This window comes from Petromyzon marinus, unplaced genomic scaffold, assembly GCF_048934315.1.
Source record: "Petromyzon marinus isolate PM22_M1 ecotype Great Lakes invasive population unplaced genomic scaffold, UKy_Petmar_22M1.pri1.0 PM_Scaffold_211, whole genome shotgun sequence".
In the NCBI taxonomy this organism is placed as follows: Eukaryota; Metazoa; Chordata; class Hyperoartia; order Petromyzontiformes; family Petromyzontidae; genus Petromyzon; species Petromyzon marinus.
Window position 1 is genome coordinate 139537 of NW_027423182.1, and position 16794 is coordinate 156330.

Consider the following 16794-nt stretch of genomic DNA (forward strand, 5'->3'; position numbering starts at 1 on the left):
GTCAAGGTGTGCCTCTGTGGATGTGTATGCTTTGACTTTAACATCGCCATTTCTGTGACCAGTCACAAGCTAATCACTCAGCTATTTCAATGCTAAATTCTATGTTAATTCCTTTCTCAAGGGGTGCCTCTGCGGATGTGTATACTTTAACTTTAACATAGCCATTTCTGTGACCAGTCACAAGCTAATCAATCAGCTATTTCAATGCTAAATTATATGCTAATTCATTGTCAAGGGGTGCCTCTGTGGATCTGTATGCTTTGACTTTAACATAGCCATTTCTGTGACCAGTCACAAGCTAATCACTCAGCTATTTCAATGCTAAATTCTATGCTAATTCCTTTGTCAAGGGGTGCCTCTGTGGATGTGGATGCTTTGACTTTAACACAGCCATTTCTGTGACCAGTCACAAAGCTAATCACTCAGCTATTTCAATGCTAAATTCTATGCTAATTCCTTTGTCAAGGGGTGCCTCTGTGGATGTGTATGCTTTGACTTTAACATAGCCATTTCTGTGACCAGTCACAAGCTAATCACTCAGCTATTTCAATGCTAAATTCTATGCTAATTCCTTTGTTAAGGGGTGCCTCTGCGGATGTGTATGCTTTGACTTTAACATAGCCATTTCTGTGACCAGTCACAAGCTAATCACTCAGCTATTTCAATTCTAAATTCTATGCTAATTCCTTTGTCAAGGGGTGCCTCTGCGGATGTGTATGCTTTGACTTTAACATAGCCATTTCTGTGACCAGTCACAAGCTAATCACTCAGCTATTTCAATGCTAAATTCTATGCTAATTCCTTTGTCAAGGGGTGCCTCTGCGGATGTGTATGCTTTAACTTTAACATAGCCATTTCTGTGACCAGTCACAAGCTAATCACTCAGCTATTTCAATGCTAAATTCTATGCTAATTCCTTTGTCAATGGGTGCCTCTGCGGATGTGTATGCTTTAACTTTAACACAGCCATTTCTGTGACCAGTCACAAGCTAATCACTCAGCTATTTCAATGCTAAATTCTATGCTAATTCCTTTGTCAATGGGTGCCTCTGCGGATGTGTATGCTTTAACTTTAACACAGCCATTTCTGTGACCAGTCACCAGCTAATCACTCAGCTATTTCAATGCTAAATTCTATGCTAATTCCTTTGTCAAGGGGTGCCTCCGTGGATGTGTATGCTTTGACTTTAACATAGCCATTTCTTTGACCAGTCACAAGCTAATCACTCAGCTATTTCAATGCTAAATTCTATGCTAATTCCTTTGTCAAGGGGTGCCTCTGCGGATGTGTATGCTTTGATTTTCACACAGCCATTTCTGTGACCAGTCACAAGCTAATCACTCAGCTATTTCAATACTAAATTCTATGCTAATTCCTTTGTCAAGAGGTGCCTCTGTGGATGTGTATGCTCTGACTTTAACATAGCCATTTCTGTGACCAGTCACAAGCTAATCACTCAGCTATTTCAATGCTAAATTCTATGCTAATTCCTTTGTCAAGGGGTGCCTCTGTGGATGTGTATGCTTTGACTTCAACATAGCCATTTCTGTGACCAGTCACAAGCTAATCACTCAGCTATTTCAATGCTAAATTCTATGCTAATTCCTTTGTCAAGGGGTGCCTCTGTGGATGTGTATGCTTTAACTTTAACATATCCATTTCTGTGACCAGTCACAAAGCTAATCACTCAGCTATTTCAATGCTAAATTCTATGCTAATTCCTTTGTCAAGGGGTGCCTCTGTGGATGTGTATGCTTTAACTTTAACACAGCCATTTCTGTGACCAGTCACCAGCTAATCACTCAGCTATTTCAATGCTAAATTCTATGCTAATTCCTTTGTCAAGGGGTGCCTCTGCGGATGTGTATGCTTTGACTTTAACACAGCCATTTCTGTGACCAGTCACAAAGCTAATCACTCAGCTATTTCAATGCTAAATTCTATGCTAATTCCTTTGTCAAGGGGTGCCTCTGTGGATGTGTATGCTTTGACTTTAACATAGCCATTTCTGTGACCAGTCACAAGCTAATCACTCAGCTATTTCAATGCTAAATTCTATGCTAATTCCTTTGTCAAGGGGTGCCTCTGCGGATGTGTAGGCTTTGACTTTAACATAGCCATTTCTGTGACCAGTCACAAGCTAATCACTCAGCTATTTCAATGCTAAATTTTACGCTATTTTTTTGTCAAGGGGTGCCTCTGTGGATGCGTATGCTTTGACTTTAACATAGCCATTTCTGTGACCAGTCACAAGCTAATCACTCAGCGATTTCAATGCTAAATTCTATGCTAATTATTTTGTCAAGGGGTGCCTCTGTGGATGTTAATGCTTTAACTTTAACACAGCCATTTCTGTGACCAGTCACAAGCTAATCACTCAGCTATTCCAATGCTAAATTCGATGCTAATTCCTTTGTCAAGGGGTGCCTCGGTGGATGTGTATGCTTTGACTTTAACATAGCCATTTCTGTGACCAGTCACAAGCTAATCACTCAGCTATTTCAATGCTAAATTCTATGCTAATTCCTTTGTCAAGGGGTGCCTCTGTGGATGTGTATACTTTAACTTTAACATAGCCATTTCTGTGACCAGTCACAAGCTAATCACTCAGCTATTTCAATGCTAAAATCTATGCAAATTCCTTTGTCAAGGGGTGCCTCTGTGGATGTGGATGCTTTGACTTTAACATAGCCATTTCTGTGACCAGTCCCAAGCTAATCAATCAGCTATTTCAATGCTAAATTATATGCTAATTCATTGTCAAGGGGTGCCTCTGTGGATGTGTATGCTTTGACTTTAACATAGCCATTTCTGTGACCAGTCACAAGCTAATCACTCAGCTATTTCAATGCTAAATTCTATGCTAATTCCTTTGTCAAGGGGTGCCTCTGCGGATGTGTATGCTTTGACTTTAACATAGCCATTTCTGTGACCAGTCACAAGCTAATCACTCAGCTATTTCAATGCTAACTTCTATGCTAATTCCTTTGTCAAGGGGTGCCTCTGCGGATGTGTATGCTTTGACTTTAACACAACCATTTCTGTGACCAGTCACAAGATAATCACTCAGCTATTTCAATGCTAAATTCTATGCTAATTCCTTTGTCAAGGGGTGCCTCTGTGGATGTGTATGCTTTGACTTTAACATAGCCATTTCTGTGACCAGTCACAAGCTAATCACTCAGCTATTTCAATGCTAAATTCTGTGCTAATTCCTTTGTCAAGGTGTGCCTCTGTGGATGTGTATGCTTTGACTTTAACATCGCCATTTCTGTGACCAGTCACAAGCTAATCACTCAGCTATTTCAATGCTAAATTCTATGTTAATTCCTTTCTCAAGGGGTGCCTCTGCGGATGTGTATACTTTAACTTTAACATAGCCATTTCTGTGACCAGTCACAAGCTAATCAATCAGCTATTTCAATGCTAAATTATATGCTAATTCATTGTCAAGGGGTGCCTCTGTGGATCTGTATGCTTTGACTTTAACATAGCCATTTCTGTGACCAGTCACAAGCTAATCACTCAGCTATTTCAATGCTAAATTCTATGCTAATTCCTTTGTCAAGGGGTGCCTCTGTGGATGTGGATGCTTTGACTTTAACACAGCCATTTCTGTGACCAGTCACAAAGCTAATCACTCAGCTATTTCAATGCTAAATTCTATGCTAATTCCTTTGTCAAGGGGTGCCTCTGTGGATGTGTATGCTTTGACTTTAACATAGCCATTTCTGTGACCAGTCACAAGCTAATCACTCAGCTATTTCAATGCTAAATTCTATGCTAATTCCTTTGTTAAGGGGTGCCTCTGCGGATGTGTATGCTTTGACTTTAACATAGCCATTTCTGTGACCAGTCACAAGCTAATCACTCAGCTATTTCAATGCTAAATTCTATGCTAATTCCTTTGTCAAGGGGTGCCTCTGCGGATGTGTATGCTTTGACTTTAACACAGCCATTTCTGTGACCAGTCACAAGCTAATCACTCAGCTATTTCAATTCTAAATTCTATGCTAATTCCTTTGTCAAGGGGTGCCTCTGCGGATGTGTATGCTTTGACTTTAACATAGCCATTTCTGTGACCAGTAACAAGCTAATCACTCAGCTATTTCAATGCTAAATTCTATGCTAATTCCTTTGTCAAGGGGTGCCTCTGCGGATGTGTATGCTTTGACTTTAACACAGCCATTTCTGTGACCAGTCACAAGCTAATCACTCAGCTATTTCAATGCTAAATTCTGTGCTAATTCCTTTGTCAAGGGGTGCCTCTGTGGATGTGTATGCTTTGACTTTAACATCGCCATTTCTGTGACCAGTCACAAGCTAATCACTCAGCTATTTCAATGCTAAATTCTATGCTAATTCCTTTGTCAAGGGGTGCCTCTGCGGATGTGTATGCTTTGACTTTAACATAGCCATTTCTGTGACCAGTCACAAGCTAATCACTCAGCTCATTTCAATGCTAAATTCTATGCTAATTCCTTTGTCAAGGGGTGCCTCTGCGGATGTGTATGCTTTGACTTTAACATCGCCATTTCTGTGACCAGTCCCAAGCTAATCAATCAGCTATTTCAATGCTAAATTATATGCTAATTCATTGTCAAGGGGTGCCTCTGTGGATGTGGATGCTTTGACTTTAACATAGCCATTTCTGTGACCAGTCACAAGCTAATCACTCATCCATTTCAATGCTAAATTCTATGCTAATTCCTTTGTCAAGGGGTGCCTCTGTGGATGTGAATGCTTTAACTTTAACATAGCCATTTCTGTGACCAGTCACAAGCTAATCACTCAGCTATTTCAATGCTAAATTCTATGCTAATTCCTTTGTCAAGGGGTGCCTCTGTGGATGTGTATGCTTTGACTTTAACATAGCCATTTCTGCGACTAATCACAAGCTAATCACTCAGCTATTTCAATGCTAAATTCTATCCTAATTCCTTTGTCAAGGGGTGCCTCTGTGGATGTGTATGCTTTGACTTTAACATAGCCATTTCTGCGACTAGTCACAAGCTAATCACTCAGCCATTTCAATGCTAAATTCTATGCTAATTCCTTTGTCAAGGCGCTCTGTTTCTTCTCACACAGCTTAAAGGTCGCGGTCTTAGCGTGGCTGTGTTCGCTCCAGCGCTGTCCTCCAGACAGTCTCGTCCCTTCACCTGATGAAGGACGCTTGTGTTGTGGCCGAAACGTCGTGAGAATTTAGTCGTGTTATTTTATTTTACGTTAATGTATTATTTTCTTCTCATTCTACGTGGTGGTGACTTTACCGAAAGAACCAAAGAAGGTTCACGTTTACCGCCTTGACCAGAAAATACCTGCGGTCAAAATGCAAGCGAAAAAACGACACACACTTTGATAACATGATGACGCATCGTCCTTGACACTGATTGGTCCACACCAAGAGGGGACGGCTTTTCCTCTTGAGCCTCGACCCAATTGGTGCTCGACCGGACGACGTCAGAAGGCGTCACACAGCTCAGAGACGATGCCGCTATCAGAGTAATGAGGGCTATGGGTGAGCATCTACATCATCATTACACCTCCCTTTGCCACTACCAAAATGTAATAATAATAGAGAGGGGTTTTCCCCCTTTTTTTCTGGCAACAAACTGAAATCTTTTTTTGACAAGGAATCACGTGGTGCATTACCCACAATACACTTGTGGCCAAAGTACAAACAATAACCACACTCTGATAATGTACGCATCGTCCTTGACACTGATTGGTCCACACCAAGGGGACGGCTTTTCTTCTTGAGCCCCGACCCCATTGGTGCTCGACCGGATGACGTCAGAAGGCGTCACACAGCTCAGAGACGATGCCGCTGTCAAAGTAATGAGGGCTATGGGTGAGCATCTACATCATCATTACACTCGCTTTGCCACTACCAAAATGAAATACTAATAATTATAATAGAGAGGGGTTTTCCCCCTTTTTTCTGGCATCAAAACTGAAATCTTTTCACGAGGATTTGTGTTTACTGCATCGACCACAATACCTGCAGTCAAAATGCAAACAAAACACAACACTTTATGAGACCTCCTTTGCCAGTAACAAGATATAGGAATAGGTTTTTACCCTTTTTAACTGGCACAAAAAACTGACACCTTTATTCAAGGCAGCATCGTGTCTGCAATAACCACAACACAAGCAGTCAAAATGCCAACAAAAAAGACAACTCTGATAATAATAATATTGGCACTGTCCTTGAATTTGATTGGTCCACACCAGAGACGGCTTTTCTTAGAGCCCTTTAGTCTCTCCACTGGTGTTGGACCAGAAGACGCCAAAAGGCGTACAACTCAAAAACAGCGCACCATCAGAGTTATTGAGGTGCTCGGGGTGAGCATCTACATCATCATTACACCTCTGCCACTACCAAAATATAATAATTATAATAGAGAGGGGTTTTCCCCCTTTTTTCTGGCAACAAACTGAAATCTTTTCACGATGATTCGTGTTCACTGCATTGACAACAATACCTGCAGTCAAAATGCAAACAAAACACAACACTTTATGAGACCTCATTTGCCAGTAACAAGATATAGGAATAGGTTTTTACCCTTTTTAACTGGCACAAAAACTGACACTTTTATTCAAGGCAGCATCGTGTCTGCAAGAACCACAACACAAGCAGTCAAAATGAAAACAAACGAGACAACTCTGATAATAATAGTATTATTGGCACTGTCCTTGAATTTGATTGGTCCACACCAGAGACGGATTTTCTTAGAGCCCTTTAGTCTCTCCACTGGTGTTGGACCAGAAGACGCCAAAAGGCGTACAACTCAAAAACAGCAGAGCACTATCAGAGTTATTGAGGTGCTCGGGGTGAGCATCTACATCATCATTACACCTCTGCCACTACCAAAATATAATAATAGAGACGGGTTTTACCATTTTTTTCTTGCAACAAAACTGAAACCTTTTCACGATGATTCGTGTTCACTGCATTGAGCACAAATACCTGCGGTCAAAATGCAAACATAAAACAAAAACTTTGAATCCGTCCCTTGGTGTGGACCAATCAGTGCCAAGGACGATGCATCATCATATTATCACAGTGTGTTGTTGCCAGAAAAAAGGGGAAAACCCCTATTATTACATTTTGGTAGTGGCTAATGAGGTGTGATGATGATGATGATGTAGATGCTCACCCCCATAGCCCTCATCACTCTGATAGCGGCATCGTCTCTGAGCTGTGTGACGCCTTCTGACGTCATCCGGTCGAGCACCAATCGGGGTCGAGGCTCAAGGAGAAAAGCCGTCCCCTCTTGGTGTGGACCAATCAGTGTCAAGGACGATGCGTACATCATCAGGGTGTGGTTGTCGTGTGCACTTTGGCCACAAGTGTATTGTGGGTAATGCACCACGTGATTCCTTGTTTAAAAAAAAAAGATTTCAGTTTTGTTGTCAGAGATAAGGGGGAAAACCCCTCTCTATTATTATTACATTTTGGTAGTGGCAAAAGAGGTGATGATGATGATGTAGATGCTCACCCCTAGCCCTCATTACTCTGATAGCGGCATCGTCTTTGAACTGTGTGACGCCTTCTGACGTCATCCGGTCGAGCACCAATTGGGGTCGAGGCTCAAGAAGAAAAACCGTCCCCTCTTGGTGTGGACCAATCAGTGTCAAGGACGATGCATACATCATCATGTTATCATAGTATGTTGTTTTGTTTGCATTTTGACCGCAGGTATTTGTGGTTAATGCGGTGAACACGAATCCACGTGAAGAGATTTTAGTATTGTTGCCTGAAAATAGGGGGGGCGAACCCCAGTTATTATTATTATTGCGTTCGTAACTTTTTTGTGGAATTGCAACATTCTTGATTTGAAGCTTTCATTGGCTGCAGGGATTCACGATTCTTTAGTTTCCTAAAGAGCCGTGAACCATATAATCGGTTCTTTCGGTAAAGTCACCGCCACGTTAGAAGGGAAACAATAAGATAATAATAAAAATATAAAACAATGTGAAATTCTCACGACGCTTCTACTGGAACACAAAGCAGCAATCATCGTCAGGTGTGAAAATCACAACAAGAAAAATGTCTTGGCTGTGGTTTTCACAAAGAATAAAAATATAAAACAATTTAAAATTCTCACGACGTTTCGACTGCAACACGAAGCAGCAATCATCATCATCAGGGTGTGAAAACCACAGCAAGAAAAAATTATTGCTGTGGTTTTAACAAATAATAAAAATATAAAACAATAAAATTCTGCAACACAAGAAGCAATCATCATCAGGTGTGAAAACAATAAAATAATAAAAATATAAAACAATAAAATTCTGCAACACAAGAAGCAATCATCATCAGGTGTGAAACACAATAAAATAATAAAAATATAAAACAATTAAATTCTGCAACACACGAAGCAATCTGTGTCTCTATCGGTGTGTCTTTGTGTTTGTGTCTGTCTGTGTGTGTGTGTGTCTGTGTGTGTGTCTCTCTCTCTGTGTGTGTGTGTCTGTCTGTGTGTATCTGTGTGTCTCTCTCTCTGTGTTTCTCTGTGTTTCTCTTGGTGTGTCTGTGTGTCTGTGTCTCTCTCTCTCTCTGTGTCTCTGTGTGTGTCTCTCTCTCTGTGTGTGTCTGTGTGTGTGTCTCTGTCTGTGTCTCTCTCGGTGTGTCTGTGTGTTTGTGTGTCTCTCTGTGTGTGTGTCTGTCTGTGTGTCTCTTTCTCTCTTTGTGTGTGTCTGTCTGTGTGCGTCTCTCTCTCTCTGTGTCTGTGTGTGTCTGTCTGTGTCTCTCTCTCTCTCTCTGTGTGTGTGTGTGTCTGTCTGTGTGTCTGTGTGTCTCTCTCTCTGTGTCTCTGTGTGTGTCTCTCTCTCTGTGTGTGTTTGTGTGTGTGTCTCTGTCTGTGTCTCTCTCGGTGTGTCTGTGTGTTTGTGTGTCTGTGTGTGTGTCTGTCTGTGTGTCTCTTTCTCTCTCTGTGTGTGTGTGTCTGTCTGTGTGTGTGTCTCTCTCTCTGTGTCTCTGTGTGTGTCTGTCTGTGTGTCTCTCTCTGCGTGTGTCTGCCTAACTGTGCTTGCGTTTCATCATTCATTCTCACCTGACGATGGCTCCTCGCGTCGCAACCGAAACGTCGGATCCTATTGTTACTTGATTTTATTTTCGATGCGACTCCACCGAAAGAATCAAGCAGTCACGAAAGCTTCGAATATAGTTAAGCAAATGAAGTTATAATTGTAACACTGAAATAAATAAATGTAATTCCAATAGGAAGGCAGATGGGGCTTTTAAAAACGCCAAGAAAAATTCGCAGACCCTAGCTCGATTTGCTGATGGCGTTGTTTCAAATTGCGATATCGATGTGAAAACTAACCACTGCACCACCACTCCCCACTCACACAGTGCGCTAACCACTGCACCACCACTCCCCACTCGCACACACAGTGCGCTAACCACTGCACCACCACTCCCCACTCGCACACACAGTGCGCTAACCACTGCACCACCACTCCACACACACAGTGCGCTAACCACTGCACCACCACTCCCCACACACACACACACACAGTGCGCTAACCACTGCACCACCACTCCCCACTCCTCACACACACAGTACGCTAACCACTGCACCACCACTCCTCCCACACACACAGTGCGCTAACCACTGCACCACCACTCCCCACTCGCACACACACACAGTGCGCTAACCACTGCACCACCACTCCCCACACTCACACACACACAGTGCGCTAACCACTGCACCACCACTCCTCCCACACACACACACAGTGCGCTAACCACTGCACCACCACTCCCCACACACACAGTGCGCTAACCACTGCACCACCACTCCCCACTCCTCACACACACAGTACGCTAACCACTGCACCACCACTCCTCCCACACACAGTGCGCTAACCACTGCACCACCACTCCCCACTCGCACACACACACAGTGCGCTAACCACTGCACCACCACTCCCCACACTCACACACACAGTGCGCTAACCACTGCACCACCACTCCCCACACACTCACACACACAGTGCGCTAACCACTGCACCACCACTCCCCACTCCTCACACACACACAGTGCGCTAACCACTGCACCACCACTCCCCAGACACACACACAGTGCGCTAACCACTGCACCACCACTCCCCACTCACACACACACAGTGCGCTAACCACTGCACCACCACTCCCCACACTCACACACACACACAGTGCGCTAACCACTGCACCACCACTCCCTACTCACACACACACAGTGCGCTAACCACTGCACCACCACTCCCCACACACACACACACACAGTGCGCTAACCACAGCACCACCACTCCCCACACTCACACACACACAGTGCGCTAACCACTGCACCACCACTCCACACACACAGTGCGCTAACCACTGCACCACCACTCCAAACACACACACACAGTGCGCTAACCACTGCACCACCACTCCAAACACACACACACAGTGCGCTAACCACTGCACCACCACTCCCCACACACACACACAGTGCGCTAACCACTGCACCACCACTCCACACACACACACACACAGTGCGCTAACCACTGCACCACCACTCCCCACACTCACACACACACACAGTGCGCTAACCACTGCACCACCACTCCCCACACTCACACACACACACAGTGCGCTAACCACTGCACCACCACTCCACACACTCACACAGTGCGCTAACCACTGCACCACCACTCCCCACACACACACACAGTGCGCTAACCACTGCACCACCACTCCCCACACACACACACATAGTGCGCTAACCACTGCACCACCACTCCTCCCACACACACACACCCAGTGCGCTAACCATTGCACCACCACTCCTCACTCACACACACACACACAGTGCGCTAACCACTGCACCACCACTCCCCACTCACACACACACACACAGTGCGCTAACCACTGCACCACCACTCCACACACACAGTGCGCTAACCACTGCACCACCACTCCCCACACACACACACACAGTGCGCTAACCATTGCACCACCACTCCCCACTCACACACACACACACAGTGCGCTAACCACTGCACCACCACTCCCCACACACACACACACAGTGCGCTAACCACTGCACCACCACTCCCCACTCACTCACACACACACAGTGCGCTAACCACTGCACCACCACTCCCCACACTCACACACACAGTGCGCTAACCACTGCACCACCACTCCCCACACTCATACACAGTGCGCTAACCACTGCACCACCACTCCCCACTCACACACACAGTGCGCTAACCACTGCACCACCACTCCCCACTCGCACACACACACAGTGCGCTAACCACTGCACCACCACTCCCCACACACACACAGTGCGCTAACCACTGCACCACCACTCCCCACACTCACACACACAGTGCGCTAACCACTGCACCACCACTCCACACACACACACAGTGCGCTAACCACTGCACCACCACTCCACACACACACACAGTGCGCTAACCACTGCACCACCACTCCCCACACTCACACACACACAGTGCGCTAACCACTGCACCACCACTCCCCACACACACACACACAGTGTGCTAACCACTGCGCCACCACTCCTCCAACACACACACACAGTGCGCTAACCACTGCACCACCACTCCCTACTCACACACACAGTGCGCTAACCACTGCACCACCACTCCCCACTCACACACACAGTGCGCTAACCACTGCACCACCACTCCCCACACTCACACACAGTGCGCTAACCACTGCACCACCACTCCCCACACACACACACAGTGCGCTAACCACTGCACCACCACTCCCCACACACACACACACACAGTGCGCTAACCACTGCACCACCACTCCACACACACACACAGTGCGCTAACCACTGCACCACCACTCCACACACACAGTGCGCTAACCACTGCACCACCACTCCCCACTCTCACACACAGTGCGCTAACCACTGCACCACCACTCCCTCCACACACACACACAGCTAAGTACCTCCCCAGTACCTCCCCAGTACCTTCTGAGTACCTCCTGAGTACCAGCCGAGTACCTTCTGAGTACCTTCTGAGTCCCTCCCCAGTACCTTCTGTGTACCTTCTGAGTACCTTCTGAGTACCTTCTGAGTACCTTCTGAGTACCAGCTGAATCTCTCCCCAGTACCTTCTGAGTACCTTCTGAGTACCAGCCGAGTACCAGCCGAGTACCTTCTGAGTACCAGCTGAATCCCTCCCCAGTACCTTCTGAGTACCTTCTGAGTACCAGCTGAATCCCTCCCCAGTACCTTCTGAGTACCTTCTGAGTACCTCCCAAGTACCAGCCGAGTACCAGCCGAGTACCAGCTAAGTACCTTCTGAGTACCTTCTGAGTACCAGCCGAGTACCAGCCGAGTACCAGCTGAATCCCTCCCCAGTACCTCCCGAGTACCTTCTGAGTACCTCCCCAGTACCTTCTGAGTACCTTCTGAGTACCAGCCGAGTCCCTCCCGAGTCCCTCCAGAGTACCTTCTGAGTACCTTCTGAGTACCAGCCCAGTACCTTCTGAGTACCAGCCGAGTACCTGCCGAGTACCAGCCGAGTACCAGCTGAATCTCTCCCCAGTACCTTCTGAGTACCTTCTGAGTACCTTCTGAGTACCAGCCGAGTACCTTCTGAGTACCAGCCGAGTACCAGCTGAATCTCTCCCCAGTACCTTCTGAGTACCTTCTGAGTACCTTCTGAATCCCTCCCCAGTACCTCCCGAGTACCAGCCGAGTACCAGCCGAGTACCTTCTGAGTACCTCCCCAGTACCTCCCGAGTACCAGCCGAGTACCTTCTGAGTACCTGCCGAGTACCAGCCGAGTACCAGCTAAGTACCTGCTGTGCGTGCCGCTGGTGGTGTGGTCACGTGGCTAGTCCCGAGTCGCTCCTCGTGCCGGGGTAGCGGAGATCAACGCAGAGTGGCAGACATAGAGCACAGACATCGCTCTGGTGGTGGTGGTGGTGGTGATGGTGGTGGTGGTGTGGGTGGTGTGGGTGGTGGTGTGGGTGGTGGTGGTGGTGGTGGTGAAGGGGGTAGTGGTGTGGGTGGTGTGGGTGTGGGTGGTGTGGGTGGTGGTGTGGGTGGTGGTGAAGGGGGTGAGGGTGGTGGTGTGGGTGGTGGTGGTGGTGGTGGTGTGGGTGGTGTGGGTGTGGGTGGTGTGGGTGGTGGTGTGGGTGGTGGTGAAGGGGGTGAGGGTGGTGGTGGTGGTGAAGGGGGTTGTGGTGGTGGTGGTGGTAGTGGTGAAGGGGGTGAGGGTGGTGGTGGTGATGGTGGTGGTAGTGGTGGTGATGGTGGTGGTGAAGGGGGTAGTGGTGGTGGTGGTGGTGGGAGTGGTGGTGGTGGTGGGGGTGGTGGTGTGGGTGGTGGTGATGGTGGTGGTGAAGGGGGTTGTGGTGGTGGTGGTGGTAGTGGTGGTGGAGGTGGTGGTGGTAGTGGTAGTAGTGGTGGTGGTGGTGATGGTGGTGATGGTGGTGATGGTGGTACAAACGACTAACAGCACTTGCCCCTACGGCTTGTCAAGGTCACACGTGAGGCCTTTGTTGATGGTGGTGGTGATGGTGGTGATGGTAGTGATGGTGGTGATGGTGGTGATGGTGATGGTAGTGATGGTGGTGATGGTGGTGATGGTGATGGTAGTGATGGTGGTGATGGTGGTGATGGTGATGGTAGTGATGGTAGTGATGGTGATGGTGGTGATGGTGGTGATGGTAGTGATGGTGGTGATGGTGGTGATGGTGATGGTAGTGATGGTGGTGATGGTGGTGATGGTGATGGTAGTGATGGTAGTGATGGTGATGGTGGTGATGGTGGTGATGGTAGTGATGGTGATGGTAGTGATGGTGGTGATGGTGATGGTAGTGATGGTAGTGATGGTGGTGATGGTGATGGTAGTGATGGTAGTGATGGTGATGGTAGTGATGGTGGTGATAGTGCTATTCGCTAACGGCACTTGCCCCAACAGTGTATCAATGCTACACGGGGAATATTTGTCTTTGGCGATGGTGATGATGGTGGTGATGGTGGTGGTGGTGATGGAGTTGATGAGCGAGTGGGTGAGTGAATGAGTGAGCGAGTGGGTGAGCGAGTGGGTGAGCGAGTGGGTGGGTGAGTGAGTGGGTGAGTGGGTAAGTGGGTGGCTGGGCGAGTGGGTGAGTGGGTGAGCGAGTGGGTGAGCGAGTGGGTGGGCGAGTGGGTGGGTGAGTGAATGAGTGGGTGAGTGATTGAGTGGGTGAGTGAGTGAGCGAGTGGGTGAGTGAGAGGGTGAGTGAGCGAGTGGGTGAGTGAGAGGGTGAGTGAGCGAGTGGGTAGGTGAGTCGGTGAGTGGGTGGCGGGCGAGTTGGTGGGCGAGTTGGTGGGCGAGTGTGTGAGTGACTGAGTGACTGCCTGAATGAGTGAGTAAGTGGGTGGGTGAATTATTGGTTGACTGACTGAGTGAGTAAGTGAGTGGGTGAGCGAGTGGGTGATTGAGTGACTGAGTGGGCGATTGACTGAGTGAGTGAGTAAGTGGGTGAGTGACTGAGTGGGTGGGTGGGTGAGCGAGCGAGTGGGTGATTGACTGAGTGGGTGGGTGAGCGAGTGGGTGAGTGGGTGGGTGAGCGAGTGGGTGATTGACTGAGTGGGTGGGTGAGCGAGTGGGTGATTGAGTGACTGAGTGGGTGAGTGAGTGGGTGAGCGAGTGGGTGATTGAGTGACTGAGTGGGTGAGCGAGTGGGTGATTGAGTGACTGAGTGGGCGATTGACTGAGTGAGTGAGTAAGTGGGTGAGTGACTGAGTGGGTGGGTGAGCGAGTGGGTGAGTGGGTGGGTGAGCGAGTGGGTGATTGACTGAGTGGGTGGGTGAGCGAGTGGGTGATTGAGTGACTGAGTGGGTGAGTGAGTGGGTGAGCGAGTGGGTGATTGACTGAGTGGGTGGGTGAGCGAGTGGGTGACTGAGTGAGTAAGTGGGTGAGTGATGAGTGTGTGAGCGAGTGAATGGATCAGTGAGTTCACGTCATGATGCTGATGCTGCTGCTGATGCTGCTGCTGCTGATGATGATGCTGCTGGAGTAACTTTGTGGATGGAGCGAGAATGGAGGGTGCGACTGGACGAACCACCCACGCGGAGCCACCCACCCTCCCTCTCCCCCCCCCACTCTCCACCCCCCCCCCCTCCACCCACCCACCTCTCTCCCCTCACCACCACCCACCCATCTCCTCTCCACTCACTCCCCCACCCCCTCCCCCACCACTCTCTCCCCCACTCCCCCACTCCCCCCCTCCCCCCACCACCACACCCCCCCCACTCTCTCTCCTCTCCCCCCCCACTCCCCCTCTCTCCCCCCACTACCCTCCACTCCCACCCCCCTCTCCCCCCACTCCCCTCTCTCCCCCCCACTACCCTCCACTCCCACCCCCCTCTCCCCCCACTCCCCCTCTCTCCCCCCCACTACCCTCCACTCCCACCCCCCTCTCCCCCCACCCTCTCTCTCCCCCCCACTCTCTCCTCCTTCCCTCCTCCAGGTCACCCACTCCCCCCCCACTACCCCTCCTTACCCTCTCTCACAACACCCACCCCCCACTCACTCCCCCCCTCCCCCCCACCTCTCCCCCCCTCCATCTCTCCCCCCCCCCCCCCCCCTCCTCACCCCCCCCTCCCCCTCCCCTCCTCTCCCTTCTCCCCCCCCTCTCCTCACAGTACCCAACACCCCCCACTCACCCACCCACTCCCTCACCCCTCCCTCCCCACTCTCCCCCCCCACTCTCCTCCCCCAACTCACTCCCTCTCTCTCTCCCCCCACTCTCCTCCCCTCCCCCACTCTCCCTCCCTCCCCCCACTCTCGCTCCTCTACCCACTCTCTCCATCCATCTCTCTCCATCCATCTCTCCCCCCCACTCTCCCCCCACTCTCCCTCCCCCCACTCTCCCCCCACTCCTTCCCTCCCCCCACTCTCTCCCCACTCTCTCTCCCCTCTCCTCCCTCTCTCCCCCCTCACTCTCCCCCCTCTCTCTCCCCCCCACTCTCTCCCCCCACTCTCTCCTCTCCCCACTATCTCCCTCTCCCCACTATCTCCACCCTCTCCTCCCTCCCCTCCCCCCACTCTCCCCCCCCCCCCCACTCTCCTCCCCCAACTCACTCCCTCTCTCTCTCCCCCCACTCTCCTCCCTCCCCCCACTCTCGCTCCTCTCCCCACTATCTCCCTCCGTCTCTCTCCTCCCTCTCCTCCTCTCTCCTCCCCCCACTCTCTCCTCTCTCACTCCATCTCTCCTCCCCCCACTCTCCCCCCACTTTCTCTCTCCCCACTTTCTCTCCCCACTCTCTCCCCACTCTCTCTCTCCTCTCCCCACTATCTCCTCCCTCTCCCCACTATCTCCTCCCCCCTCTCTCTCTCCTCTCCCCACTATCTCCTCCCTCTCCCCACTATCTCCTCCCCCTCTCTCTCTCCTCTCCCCACTCTCACCCCCACTCCCCCACTATCTCCTCTCCCCACTATCTCCTCCCTCTCCCCACTATCTCCTCCCCCCACTCTCTCCTCCCCCCCACTCCCCCCCACTCTCACCCCCACTCCCCCCCACTCTCACCCCCACTCCCCCACTATATCCTCCCCCCTCTCTCTCTCCTCTCCCCACTATCTCCTCCCTCTCCCCACTATATCCTCCTCCCTCTCTCTCTCCTCTCCCCACTATCTCCTCCCTCTCCCCACTATATCCTCCCCCCTCTCTCTCTCCTCTCCCCACTATCTCCTCTCCCCACTATCTCCTCCTCTCCCCACTATCTCCTCCCTCTCCCCACTATCTCCTCCCCCACTCTCTCCTCCCCCCCACT

The 16794-nt window shown here is 49.5% G+C and overlaps 1 protein-coding gene across 1 annotated transcript in view; it reads right to left on the reverse strand.

Annotated features, from left to right (window-relative positions):
* LOC116958768 (ETS domain-containing transcription factor ERF-like) overlaps positions 1 to 12965 on the reverse strand; it is a 146994-nt gene extending 134029 nt beyond the window's left edge. The window contains exon 1 of the mRNA XM_076063855.1: positions 12828 to 12965. The gene's annotated coding sequence lies outside the window, so the exon portion shown is untranslated. The remainder of the gene's footprint in view (positions 1 to 12827) is intronic.
* Positions 12966 to 16794: the final 3829 nt, after the last annotated feature.